Here is a 15565-nt window from a genome sequence, read left to right on the forward strand (position 1 = left end):
AGTGGAGGAACAAAAGTATAAGGTTAAAATGAGCAGATGAATTAGAAATTTATCTCAACATCTCCTCCACAGTTGACAGATCAGCCAAAAATTGTAAATTGCTGCCCATGTCTGCTGGCACAGCATCAACTAAAATTGACATTGGTTTATAATAATAGGTCAGACTGTAACCTGTGGGACTGAGGAGCCAGCATAAATCCCTCTGGGCAGTTCCTCAGTGGAGGAGAGATGCCTTAGCATCCTCAGTCAGAGGTACAGGAAGTACAGTTGAGGCCAGTCAGCATTTCAACACCCCAGATAAATCTGCTAACAAGGGTGAAATAGCCCAAGGAAGCAGGTTGCAGACAGTGTATGAAACTTCAAGGAGCAGGAAGACTCAATCTTAAATTAATTCACCTGCACTTCAATTCATACCTGCTTGCTCACTTAGAGGAGACAACAGAGGAGTGTGCAGACCCATCCACAAATGCATTTAGGCATTTATGCCTGGTAGTAACCACTAGCTGGTAAAATCCTATTCTGTAAATATGTAGATTAAATGCTCCTTGTATAAAACACCAAACAAGATCTGAAAGGGATATATTTCACGTTTGGATTTTTCACAGGAAAAATGTCCTAGTGAGATGATAAATAGAAAAATTACAGACAGATGTGGTGAGGAAAAGCAATTGTAAAAGAATCAGCACACTCCCCTAGCAACTAGCCAATATTATTTGGAATAAGATGGAAACTGTATTCTGTGCTTGGAGCTAGGAGCCAAAGCAAATTATTACAATAGATTAAAAAATACATGTAATGGAAGAAAACAATATGAACAGATAGATGTCTGGCTTATGTATGAGTATCATGGAGGAAATAATGATACTATGATCTTCCACACTGTCCACTGATTAGGTAGGGAAATAAATCCAATGTCACTCTCTCCGGTTTTAATGTTTCTCTGTTGTTTCACCTGTTGAATCCATTAAGCTTTTCTTTCTAATGAAAAGCTTGATCTTGTAAAGCCCTAAACTAATCTCTCCCTTGAAAACTGATGCAATGGGATTTAATGAAGCTTCCCTAACTATTAACAGCACAAAATTTGCCACCATTATTTAACTTGTGGTATAAATACACATTAAATGTGGAATATCTTCTGGATCAGATCAGAGTTAATTTTTTTTTCTAATTTTACAGTATTAATTGTCTTGGTGCCAGATTGCATCATAATTACATCATCATGTATAATGTTTGGCATTCCTTCTAGAAGCAAAAAAGTTTCAACCCTTGGGTTCAATGCTTTACAGGGAACCAAGCAATCCAGTGTCAGTGAACTGTGTTTCCAGCTGAAGCACTATTTTTCTAGTTCTTCTGTAAATAATTTATTTCTCAACCAAAAGCAGCCTTTGAGATGGTCTTGAAGTTCTACTTAAGAATAGTCTGACCCCACTTGTTAAAAATCCCCATGGAATGACATACTTCATGATACATGATTGGTCTGTGCTGAAATATGGGAGCAATCTATTCATTAGATCAATAGGCTTTATTGATTTTACTCTTTAGACAGCGAAATACTCACTTCAACTCTTCTGAACTCAAACATTCTGGCCACTGTCGCTACCCAGTCTTTGGAATACATAAAGTTGGGATAAGCAGGAAGAACTAATATCTCTTTAAACATAGGAAAAGGTTTAAAGCATGACCCTTGTTGCTCATTTCCAAAAGGCAGTCCCTAAACTAAAAATATGTAACCTCACATTCCTGAAAGATCCAACCTTTTCCCAGGCTTCCTTTACAAAAAAACATAAGCACAATGCTATATGGGAGACAAAAATTCAAAGGGAAACACCAAAAGGAAGCTGAGCTGCAAAGTCCAAAATGAAAAGCCAGAAATAGGAAGTAAGACATAAGAATCAGGAAAGTGAGATAGCGGCAAGGACTCCCCTTTGTATGATTTCTTTTCTTGTATCTTTTCAATGAATTGCTAATTACTCTTTGTTTCAGCTGTAACACAGCAACTCAGCTTCACTCTGGTAAAAATAGATGCTTTGGGACATTTCCTACTTGTTGAAGGCAAAAGGTGTTTACATGCTTTCTCCAGGCAGACCAGATGCTATGCAGAGAACTGGGTGAGCTGGTTACATCTGCACAAACTGCAGGAACTATTTTAGAAATTACTGGATATGGTGGGGTTATCTGCAGAGAGCCTCAGGAATGAAAACCACAGCTTGTTTGGAGCATATTAAAAATATACTTGCCCATAGGTGACATGCAAATATGTGGCATGTCCAGCCTGGGTGCTGCTAGCCAAACTTACTGCACATAATTTCTGCTCTGAGTTTCTTCCTCCAAACCTACAGCCATGCAAATGGAGCTGGGTCCTGTCAGATCTGTGCTGCCTACTGAGTCCATGTGTCACAGTCCTTTTCCTCAGTGGGTTCCAGTCATGACCTGGCTCTGACTGCAGGATCTCTGCCCTGTGTCATCCTTGCATAGAATGGCTATTTCCAGTGATTTTACAACCACCATAATAATCTGCATAGCAGAAGTCACTGGCTTTCCTTAAATTGTTTATCAACTCTATTGTTTATCAATAGAGTCAAATAGTTCTGCTGTGTTTGGAGAAGGTGTTCAAAAGGCAAAAATTATCACAGAGCAGTGGAAAAGTTCTACTGCATGGCAGAGCGGTCAATTTTCTCCATGGCAAGCAAGTCTGGATTTGTCACACACAGTAAATAGGTAGATGATATAAGCACGGAAAAATTATGAAAAAATGGGTTACGATTCTATTATGCTGAAATCTTTTCCCTTTAATACTTTCAAGTCATCTAAATTTACAGAGGAATAAAGGAGTTTCAGTGCCCAGGAACTTCAATGTCTGTACCAGAGAGTTTCTTAACAGTATGAGAGAGTCACATACCTTTTCTATACTTCAGAAAATTTTCTTCTCTGAATACAGTGCTTAACTTAACTGATCATTCACAGCCCAAAACTCTGCCTTCACACCCCCTACCTTATCAATATTTTGTCAGGAGCTGTTTCTTTTGTGACACCTCTTGATCCTAGAAATCTGAATCACCCCGATTAAGCCATATGTACACCTAGGGGGAAAAAAAGCCTTTCCACACAGAAAAACATCTTTTCAGGACTGATCTTCAAACATTCAGTTTCCTCATCAATAAAAGAAAACAAGATGTGAATGATGGCTCTTTGCATGTTCTGCTTAAGTGGTCAGGTGCCCCTATGGTATGCAGCTTTAACGTAAGTTAATGTAAGTGATATCTTGTCTCTCACTATTTGACTTAATAAACTGATATAGGAATACACACTCGTTTCTCTATTGCCATGAAGCCTATGCTCTCAGTAGTTCTCCGTGGAACTTGAATAAAACATACTGGACTTGAACAAGTGTTTTTATCAGTTTTATCAGGACATAAACAATAACACAACAGTTAACAACATGACAAATACAGAGTGAATTTTATCCTTTCCCTACTCAGTCCAAATGGTAATTGTACTCTGACTCTACCAGTCCTTGATAACTAAGCCAAATTCCCACTTAAGAAATGTTTGTTCTTGGTACCTGTGCAGAATATCAAAGTGCACTATTTTGTTTTCAATTCCTAGGTATAGATTTTAGAATGAGATATTTTAGGATTGATGCAGAGTATCTTTTACTTGCAACTGAAGTTGATTTTGATCTCTGCTCTTTAAGATAAAAAAGTTTATGACACTATAAACGCTAATGGGAATAGAACCATAACTTAAGTATTCATGTAATTTCTACTTTTCTGTACTAAATAAGTCTTTTAAAACTTTTTTGCAATTAAGTAATGCTGTTGTCTTACAATACTTCTGCAAAAGTTTTAACTATGCTTTGTATATAGTTTAGACTTGACTAAGTAGCTATTTTCTGTAATGGATGACAAAGCTATCAAAAGCTTGTCATCTTATGTACTCCATGAGATGTTAATAAGAAAATCTGTAGTCATATGTGTGAAATGTTGAGTTGTTTGAGTCAGGGTTAGGTGTCCTCATGAGTTAATGCTTCCATGTGTTCTTTGCAATATAGCCAGGATAAAAACCTTTTCATTGGCAGAGAAAAACTGATTTGAACTAATTAACTTAGATAAGCAAAATTATCAAATTTATATTGATCATCATTTTTCTTTAGGAAGAAATCTTTCCCTTACATAAGTACTCATCTTTGAAACATAAAGACTTTCCAGAATAACTAGGTAATACAAAGACTGTCAGAGAACTTCAGCATTTTCTAGGTAATAAAACTTCAGGGAAGAGCCAGACAAATACAGAAAGGAGTAAGGACAGCTATGGGAACTATTAAAGACTTTTCCACAGTATTACATACATTTTGTTTCCTTAGGATGAGTGGCTATTTTATTCTGATTTCTGTCTGCCACACAATCTCACCAGCTCAACCTTAGCCCTTGTTATTACTGTGCTGTCTCTCTGATTTTTCTGCAGCTTTACTCTTTGGAAGTCTACTTATGCCACACACAAAAAGCACCCTAAAAATAAGAGTGCACCAGACTGTATCTCTTCATTCCATCTTTATTGCTTTTTCTTGTTCCCAGTCCTCACTCTCCATCCATCTCCATCCAGCCTGAAGCCCCTGAGGCTGGGCTAGCAGGTGCAAAGTCTCCCTCAAGGAGACTTTTGACAGCTGGTCTTTAGATGTTTCTATGCTATACACAATTGGTATTTACTTCAGTGAAGAGGTTTGGACACAAATTAAATTAACATCTTGGCTTCCATAAAAAGAGACACCAGTCAAGGTCTCCCAGGACAATGCACTTAGAGGGACCTTGCATAGGGCCATTTGCTTCCCTAGGGCATCAAGAGGATTTTCATGGTTATGCTTTCTACATCTTTTGTCCTTTGCCTCATCAATCATATGGCTGTATTTTCAAATATTAGAATACTTCTTTTTTTTAACTCCTAGGATACTCATATCGTGAGTGATTGCTGACCCCAATGACATAAGTGCTCTGTCACTCCTTTAAGCGGGGCCAGGATTTCACACAATACTTCCAATGTTTTATGATCTTCCTTGCTGGATGTTTTTAATGCAAAGTGTGGAAAGGAATGTTTCCAAACAAGCTCTAATTAGAAAGCAATGAGGGATAACAGTTGCATATTGCCTGTGAGAAGTCTGGTTTCATTAAGCAGCAAAACTGTCAGAAAGCTATAAACCTACAAAAAGCCTAATCACTTCCAAATTTATTTTAGCTCGTATCTCATTATTTCCAACTTTATTGCTAAAAAAGGTGTTATAACTAAGCAGTGTTACGAGTGCAGAGCACTCAGAAATGTGATAATTTTCATGCATTTATATCCACTCAGTGTATCTGAGAGAATAAAATATAACTCATGAATAGTATTGATTTTTTTTTTTTTATTCATAGATCAACCTTAACTACTTTATCAAAACTTGATGTTAATTTTCGGTCACTTAGTCAAATGCCAAAAAGGTTTATTCTTAAGGAAAACTACCTGGGAAAATAATTCTTAGTAAATATTCAAAGCTGCAGATATTGTCCCAAACTATAAATCTGACAGATACGTGATTTCTCTATACTGGCATGTTATTTTCCTCTTTCACTCTATCTTCTGAATTGTCATAGACTGAGCAGGGGTTATTTTAGCTGTTTCCTGTCCGTGAGAGAATAAACTATTTAAGTAAGCAAAATTTCTGAAATAGTTCACAATCAGATGCACTTATTTAGATGATTTATTTAAAATCAGACAGTTACTAGTTACTACTAATTTTGCCCATGCTGTGTTATGGATCCTCTTCCCCATGCCAGGGGTTAGCCTCATGTTATGGAGTATGAACACTGGCTGGGTAATAGGTGACTGTCTCATCCTGCCTGTAAAGATGATGCAAAGAGAACAAAGAGGCAGGTCAGACGCAGATGGTTGTTGACAGCAGGAAACAGCCCCCAAAGCTGTGTTATACGAGATGTTCCCTTGAATTGATCCCATGAGGACATTTGGGCCAGAATTAGGCAACAGTATCTTCAGTGCTGGCTATAGTGGCTTTTTCTGTTTTATAAAATAAAAAATGTTTGGATTTTTTTATTGTATAAAAATTGATAGTAAAAAAATAAGTCTGCTTTCTACAATCAGCATAGAGGTAAGGATTTTTTTGTTTGCCTACTGCCTAAGATAAATGCTTGAAACAGGATTTGCAAACCACTGGTTGTGCCCATGGAAACCATTCCAGAGTCATCAGCATCATTTGGCTGGGCAGATGAATACTTCCCAGGATGGCTAAGCTGGAACCAAGCATCACAAGAAGAGAAAACCCAACTGAACACTGCTGGTGGAATAACAAACCCTCCTGGAAACCAGTGTCCCAGATATGAATATCAAAACTGCTAATGCTTACCATGTCTCTGGCTTCAGTAACTGCCTACAGGACAAACAACAGGAGGGAAAGAGGCCTGGAAGAGAAACAATTTAAATATCCCATTAGAACTGAGTCCAGGTTTTGCATTATCTTACCACCTGCAGTGCTCTTACCTCATGCAGACACTCTCAATATTTCTGGATAACGAGGCTGAGACCACTCAGTAAGATCAACACCATTGTCCATAAGACAGAATGCTCTGTCAGAAACCAACATAGTTTTTAATCATTCAGGGCTCTGATGTGGAGTCCGTGTCAAATCTCGCTGTAGCACTGCCGGGCTCATTGCTGCTGCAACACAGTCTCATTTCACAGGGCAAGTTAACTCAAACTACCCATTTCTACTGCTGGAGGAGCACAAACATCATTCCACTCCAGCTGTGGATCTGATAATTTCTGAAGTTGGTGTACCCAGAATCACGAGCACCACAGCCCCCTGTATCATGCTTTTCAGTACATTTACACTCTCTTCTACTTTTATTATAGAGGCATGCCCAAGGAACCCTGCAGTTAGAACTCCTGGAAATATTGCAGAAAGAAAATGAACTACACATTAGTATCAGCAGGCTTATCTTCTGTCTGTTGGTGTGAGATTTTCAGTGTTGCAAATATAGTTGCTGCCCCCACATCATTCTTTTCATTATGATGCAGATTGTACATAGTAGGAATTTGCTGGCAAGGTCTGACTGAAACACCTAGAAAGGTGGGGCCTGTCACAATCACCAGTGAAAGGAAGCAGTGCAAGTTTCTCTGCAGTGCTCCATCAGCACACCCAAAGCATCAGTTCTGAGAATAATGATGTGCTCAGTGCAAATATTTGTTACTTGAACACTGCTAAGACCAGTGCTAGGACAGGACTGTGTCTTTTGGCACAGGATGTGCACGCCCCAGATTTTAATCAGGGAAAGCCACATCGCTGTCAATGTGTTCCTTTGCCACTTGAACATGTCAGAAGTTTTGCAAAAACTCGAGTCCAGAGTACACCCTTCTTTTCATGCATCTGCTTTTATCTGATATCAATGGGGCTGAGAGAATGTGTGTTATGATTTTTGTTGTAACAGCCTGAGATAGACTGGCCACAACATCCCAATAGATAACATTTCTCTACACTGTTTCAAGATAACCTAAAGCAACAGCCATGTGCCATTTATTCATTTAAATGGAAATCATAGAATCATCAAATGGTTTGGGTTGGAAGAGACCTTAAAGATCATCTAGTTCCAACCTCGCTGAAACGGGCAGGCACACCTTCCACTAGACCAGGTTGTTCAAATGCCCATCTAACCTGGCCTGGAACACTTCCAGGGATGGGACATCCACAACCCTGGGCAATGTGTTCCAGTGCCTCATCATGCTCACAGTACAGAATTTCTTCCCAACAACAAATCTAAATCTACCCTCCTTCAATTTGAAGCCATTTCCCCTTGTCCTGTCACTACCTACTCTTGTAAATAGTCCCTCTCTGTCTTTCTTGCAGTTTCCTTTCAGTTACTGGAAGGCAGCAATTAGGCTTTCCCAGAGCCTTCTCTTCTTGAGGCTGAGTAATTCAGAGGCTCTGAGCCTTTCTTCCTAGGAGAGGGGCTCCTAATCATCTTCATGGCTCTTCTCTGGACTCATTAATTGTTAATTAAATACAAATGACTATTAATTTTTTATTACAGGAGTGATTAAGAGTGATTAAAGTAACATTTAGTTTTTTCGTTTACTGATGTTACTACTGTTCTAATTATTCTTACCTCAATTTTCTATGTGGCTGCAGAGAGGATTGATATTTTATTGAAATAAAGTTGTTGTGAGAGTGTTTTAATAGGGCGAAGCTTCTTGCTTTTTACAAAAAAATGTACATAAGAATGAACTCTGTGAAACTCCATTGTTTATACATTGAATCTAATCTATGCCCTTGGAAGTAGCCAAGGTATGTAAGATCCTGTTCTATTTTCTGTTTTTCTTTACTTTGAAGCAACCTGTGTCACCTTGAATTGAATTACAGTTAAATTTAACCTTCTTGCAATCTGCTAGATATTAATTACGAAATATTATTAGTCAATCCAAAAAGAGCTTCATCAGATGATTTTCCTGTTATAAACACACTGGGATAGAGGTGTCTGAACAGATCATTTATGAGATTAGGATAAATTTTGGAAATCAGTAAATCATAATTAAAAGATGTAGCAGACGTATTAAAATGACTTGCTGTAATTTGTCTGGCTATGGTGAATTGACCTATTCAGAGTTGGAAAGAGACTTCTAAGTTTATTTGTTTTTAGGCAAGTATGCAAGAAAATTATCTTGAAAATCTATGGCTTGCTTTGTTTTTGTTTTAATTCTGTTTTCTAAATGTTTCTTCCTGATGCCAGATTGAGTTGCCCAAAAAGAAGGTTGCTTTTACAGTTTGCTAGATAGAGGGTGGCTCTGTGATCAGAAGATAGAACAAAGACTTTGACTAGGAGTTGTGGAGGCAATCCTTGCTCCAAACATATCACCACACTTTCAGGAAATAACAGTTGTTGACAATAGATAATGACACCCTTTGTACTGAGAAATAGAAATTTGTTTAAAAAATTAATTTTAAAAAAAATTGAACATGCAGTGCATTAGATGTACAGCCAAAACAAGTACAGAACATCAGCCACTACTGCCCAGCACAAGAGCAGAACAAACCTAAGGCCTAGAGTTAACTGGCATCTGCACCCCAGTGTGATGTGTTGAGTATGAGTTGTCAGTACCCTCTAGCGGATAGAGAGTCAATGTGTCAGCACCAGCACCATACACTGCATGCCAGTGCCATATGTCATGTCTTTGCATGGCCTGGTCAGCCTTAGGGGCTGTTCTCTGTGCCCAAATATGACTATGTGACAGGTGATGAGCAAGTCAGACCTCTCAGAAAATAATCCTTCAGAAATATTGCTCACCTGGAAGACCTCGGTAAAAACAGACATAGATGTAAAAGTCTGACAGAGAAGTCAGCTCTGCCAAGACAAAGCTGCAAAGTGCAAGCATAGACAGGAGAACAGCCTTGGTCAAGGGCAGAAGGATTCCAGAGGCAAGAATCCTTTAATCCACTCAGAAATTTCCAGTAAAGGAAAAAAAGGTACAAGAGAGCTGGTCTGGTACAAGAACCCAGTATTTGGAAACTGGGAAGTACTGTGCAAGGGAATACCTCACAGGCACCTAGAGACTAGTGTTAAGGCATGACAGATTAAAAAGGCAAGACAAGATTTCTTCAGTGATGGAATATGGAGTTGCAAATGCTATGCTAAGGACAACTGACCTGTTCAGTAAACTCCACCGCAGGCTGCTGAATACGAGCTCTTCTCAGTCCAGTCAGGAATATGTTTCCAGCTTAATTTTGTCAGGCTTTGTGGGTGTCTGTCATTGCAAAACTGTAACATATGTGGAGCTACTGTCTGTGACTTTCCCGTTTCGAGGTCTTTTCTAAGAACCATCCCAGCAGTGGTTTCAGCAGTGAATGACACCAGTGGTGACCTCCTTTAGCCAACACTCACCCTTTCCTGGACCCTTCTTCTGCCTCTCCCTATCCCTGGCTGCAGAATCAATCATCCTTACACAGTGTTTTCACAAGTGCTAATAAAATGCAGAATTATGGGGCACTTTACAGCCTTGCTGCAGTACTCTTACCATGCTCCCTGGTCCAAAGTGCCCCTCCTCACATGGAGAAGTGGGCAAGTAGGTACTCTTTCAAGACACAGGGATTTCAAGGGTTCCAAAGTCTTCCCTACTCTTGCCTGTGGACAGAAATTGAGTCAAGGTTACTGCTCAGCTAACTGTTGCTGGGGCAGGGGCTGCTGGTCCTGGGGGTTGAGATGACTCATGAGTAGGTGAGTGGGTAAGGGAGCCACGGGGACTGGGCAGGGGGAGTCAAGCCTGGCAGTAGTGCATCTTTTAATATTTTCCTTCCCACAATCTTCAGTGAGAAGTGGATCTAAGCCCCCACATACCACAGTGGCAGGTTTTACTGCACAATGTCCAGCTACCAACCCAGCTTTGGGGTCTCTGTTTCCTGCACAGCCTTTGTAAGATAGGGCTTGTTCTGCTCAGATCAGTGATGCGCTTCTTGGTTGAAAAGCAAGGCCATTATGTTGTTCTGCTGGAGTTATTTATTCATGCCTCTGCAACATCCCAAAGTTTACAGTATTCAGTACATCTTAATGCAATAGCCAAAGAAGTAGAAAAGGTCTGCAGATGGTTGCTTCAAAACTCTTGGTTAAAAAGACCTAGAGAATGTTTGGAAAACAATGGAAGACCACGCTAACCACAGATTTCTACAGACACACATTTTGTTATGTTGAAATCCGTAGTAAAAGTCCTGTTTGTTTTGACAGATATTAGATAGGAACTGCTTAAAAAAACTATAATTACTCCCATTACAGTCAATATTTATACATTTTTCAGCAAAATCATAATGAAGACTAATTGGAAAACTGTTTCTCTGTTTAATATTGTAAGTCTTTGAATTTGAACTTAGTTTAATAAATATTTAGTAATGGTAAAATGAAGTATTTGGGTTTTAATAACATCACAGAAAAATATTTGAACATTTAAAGCTTTTGTTATATTTTTTCTCATTCAGCAGATATCTCATTCACTATCAGTCTTAAATGGAATTTTTCTGTGAGTATACATTTAAAATGTTGCCTTATCCCAGGCGCAGTGAATAAGGTGAGCAGTACTTTCCCATTCTGCTAAAAGGTAGAGGGAAGTCCAATACAAATTATATTTTCTAAGAGTCAGTTTCCTACTAAAGATTAATAAACATGTTATCTGTACAAAGGTGGATATTTTGAACAGTTCTCACAAAGCTGTGGTGCTTTTCACAAAGCTGTAAAGCTGGGAGGTACTTTTTAAAGGTGATGCACTAAAGCAGCAGCATCCAGCTCTAAAGCATAGCACAGTATTTATTAAAATGCTCTTGACGGTCTCACAGATCTCTGCAAAGGGAAATTGTTTTTTTTATCCAGTCAATATATTTTTAGTCAGTCATGTATAAACTCCAAGTATGCCTCTTTTTGCACATCATTTTCCAAAAGAAACAATCCCATTGTACCAACCAGCACAGCTTAATGGCCTACCTGATTCCCCCTGGAAGACAAAACAGAAGTAACTGTCAGTGTGCATCCATCGCTCTCCAGGGGAGCATGCAGTGCCACCTGCAATGCATAAGTGTGTTTGAAAATGTTGCTTCTAACGTTTTCCAATGTATGAAATGGATCAGTTGGTTTACATCAATTCATGGAAGTTGGGTGAGGTATAAGGAGAGGTTGCTTTTCAAGCCTTAGGGAGCCTTTGACGTAAACGTTGTAGACCAGCAAAGTGCTATCACAATTCTATTTCAAAATGTATTTTTTATTGTTGTAATAAATTGATTCTCATTTCTTTAGCAATTGTCCCTTCTGGACTAGGCACAGAAGGCATCAAAAGCAAGATCCAAATAGCCTTTTTGAGTGGACAGTTAATTCTGTACTGTCCAGATGTTGACTTCTAGAAGGGATCAGATGATTCAGACCCTGAAAGCTCTTCTTTTTCTGTCCAGTAACTACAGGTGGTGCCTGAGGAGAGCACCCATAGGTAAAGAAATGTACCTAAAATTAATAGATAATCCCAGGTTCAAACTCCCATACTCTTGATTCTGATACGTACATTGACCTATACTAATAAAGTTTTAACACTTCTTTTTCACAACAATCAAGTCTCTTACAAATGTGGAGAAAGTCACTTTGAACATGATCAGCCTCACTAGATGTCTAGCACTGCTTTGTTCCCAGTGAAAAGGTAACCATTGTTAAATATATACATTCTCTCCTCTTTGTAACTTACCTGTCAAGTATCACTCGGAAAAAATATATTTTCCCCTACAGCACAGAACATGTTGCTGGTTATTTTGGGGTTATTGGTGTATTTTCTGTCACAGCTTTTTCTATGGACAATTTTAAGAGTTGTTTTGTGAAGATATTTTGATAACTTTCTGGATGATGTGGTTCCCAAACCAGCCACCTTGCATACTGTGCCAGGTTTCATATCTTACAAGTGTCAGGCAGAGGCAAAGGTTGCACATATTTGTTCAGCTTTGCAGCATCATTCAGCTGGAAAAAAAAAAAAAAAAAGAAGGAAAAAAAATTGATTTCTTACAAGGAAGAAAAGTACAAATCTAGTTTCAACTTCCATCTGGTCTTATTTTACCACCACCTTCCTTGTAAATTGCTTGCCAGTATTTAGGAACTGATCCTCAGCTTAACTGCCCTTTTGCCAATTCAAAAGGATTTCCCTAGTGACTGCACAGAAACTCCCCATCTATGGCAGCAGTAGTGAGTTCAAGCCCATCTTCCCTTTGAACACGGTAGGAAATTAAAAACCTACATAGGAGTTAGGCTATTGGATCTATGTCCTACTTGAGTACCTCACTTGACACTGAACTTCAGTGTTGAGATCAGACTCTGGTGCTTGACTGGCAGAAAAGTCTCAAAGCACAGTGCAATGTACCCAATAACAAAGATGAAAACAACAGCTATAATCAATTAGACATTAGAGCAGCAACATAACTGAGGAAAAATTAGGTCTCTATCTCTTCAGAGTTCCAATTTTTTTCTCTAAGAGATTCTAAAAGGCCTAAATGATTCAAAGTGTCTGTGTTTTGTTGGCCTTTACCTGACAGATTTATCCTTCAACAGAGGCCAGTTTAAGCTTGTAAATGAAAACACAGCCAAACACTAACATATATCCTCAATGTGCTTGGTAAGGGCTCACAGCTGCTGAACAGACATTTTCTGTCTCACAATCACCACACCATGATTCATTTCACAGATTGCTGTGTGATTGTCAGTTAAACAATTCTGGCTTCATGCCTTTTAAAAAAGGCACTCCAATGAATCACAAATGTATCAAAAAAAAACATTTATGGTTGTTATTATTGCCAGTGCCATTGGAAATTTCCAAAGATGGAAAGTTTATCCCAAGTGATTTAGTACTCCATTACAGCAGAAGTGTAGAGATGGGAGGTGACCTCTTATACAAACACTATCCCAGCTTCTATGTCAAATTCAAAGGATTTTATGGTATCCATATCATTCTGGAACAGAGCTGTAACTTTCAGTTCTAGAAATACTACTTCCCAGTAATCCATTTTGGCTTTGTGTTCACAAATAGCCTGGTATTCCTGACAAGTCACTGGAGGCCACAGAGAAGCCTGTGAAATGAATCTGTCCACATTTGCAATGAAGCAGATAGAGAATACTCAGTAACACCTGGGAGAAGGAGCAGATGCCTGGGCAGTGATCAGTTACTTGGGGCACATATGTCTGTAAATGCTCCAGTTACTTACAGAAAGGGACATTGTCAGCTTCCTCCCTGTGTCATTGTCATATCAAACAGGTCATGCCATCTAAAGTCATAGGTTGAAGTCACAGAGTCACAGAATCACAGAATGTTAAACATCATCTAGTCCCAACCCTCCACTGCCATGGGCAGGGAAATCTCCCTGTAGATGTAAATTTTTATAGCCCTGCCCCGCTTTGGTATTGAATGATAATGTTGGCAAGGACATTTTTCCGTGCTTCATTCTGCATTGTCCTGAGCCTCCTTCACTTTGTGACCACTCCACTGGAGCTGAATTTGTATGTCCTGTATTACCTGTACTTCTACTTCATCTAGTTATGCCAAACAATTAACAGTAAGCTTCATTTCCATTTTTACTTAGTCCAGCACAAGGTACAACTTTAGGATAAAAGTTTGACCCACACTCCATTGCACAGATCAACTCAGCGCTGCCTTTGAAAAATTACTGAAGAATGCTGTGTGCTTTGGATGTGTTGGTCAGTGAGTGGGTTAAAGGGAGTTTTAGAGCACAGAATGGGCTTGAAATGTCATCCCTACTCACAGAGACAGTGATCCTCTACCCTTATCTAGATTAGTACGACCAAAAGCAGGGTGTTCTGTGATATTGTTAAGCTATCTAAACAATGTACTCTTCAATACCAAAAAATAGCCAAAATGATCATCAGCAAAATTCCTTTTATAATAATACAACACTAATTAACACAATACCTCGAGGAGCATTATACCATTTTCCTTGGAAGACCAGCCATACTTAGGATTAGGAAAGGAGCGTATAATCTTAAATATCTGCTGTTCTTTTTCAGCAATGGATGCTGATCGGCTCTAAGAAGAACTCTATCTTGAGTTGACACTGTGAGTTAAAGAAAGTACGGGGAGAGAAAGTCACTACAGGAACTGAGCAACATCTCTCAGAATAACTAAAAGACGTGTAACATGATACTCATAATTTCACTTTACAACAACATGATTAAAACATAGGGAAGGATATTGTTCATTTCAATGTTTTGACATGAGTTTGTATTTCCTCTGCAGAGTAATGTTTCTTTACTGTAAATATAGTTTGGTGAAATAATTTTACGATAACTGACCTTCAAAGATTTTCAGAGTTTGAAATTAATTTAATGAAAAAACATTCCAGCTTTTTAAGGAGAGTTGCTTGCACAAGGACTGATGGTACTGATGCCTTTCATTAACCTCTGAATTAGAAAAAAAGGGATTTTCTTCATTCTAGCAGCATGTCTCACTGAAAGATACAATTAATGTATTTGTATATGAAAGTTTGCTTATGAAAATATCTGCAAAGGCAGTACTGGAGTCTACAAATTTCTCTTTTTATTTACAAAGCAGACTTGCTCAGTGAGAATGTTGTAAGACTCTCAAAACTCCATCTCTGGGACTCTGACAGGTTGTTCACAGGCCACACAGAGATTTCATGTTGCTGAATTCATGTTATTTTATCCAAGACAAAAATTTTTCAGAAATTATTAACACATAAGATTCATTAGTTAGGAAGTCTTACATGCACTGCAATTGCACCTGCTAAGAGTAGACCAGGCATAGAATAGGGGTTGGCACATTTTGCATGGGCATTCCCTTACAGCTCAGGAGAAGGAAACCAGACAGATTCAATTTGGCCCAGTGACAAAGGCTTACAAGCAGCCCAAACCAATGCACATGTTAGAAACCCAAACCAGTCACCAGAGAACACCCTTGACAGAATCAGAGAGAGCCAGTGCCTTTTCCACTGAAGAGCTCACAAATCTGAACTTTTATATGTGTAGTGACTGTGTATCTCTGAGTTACT

This window comes from Pseudopipra pipra, chromosome Z (assembly GCF_036250125.1).
Source record: "Pseudopipra pipra isolate bDixPip1 chromosome Z, bDixPip1.hap1, whole genome shotgun sequence".
Lineage (NCBI taxonomy): Eukaryota > Metazoa > Chordata > Aves > Passeriformes > Pipridae > Pseudopipra > Pseudopipra pipra.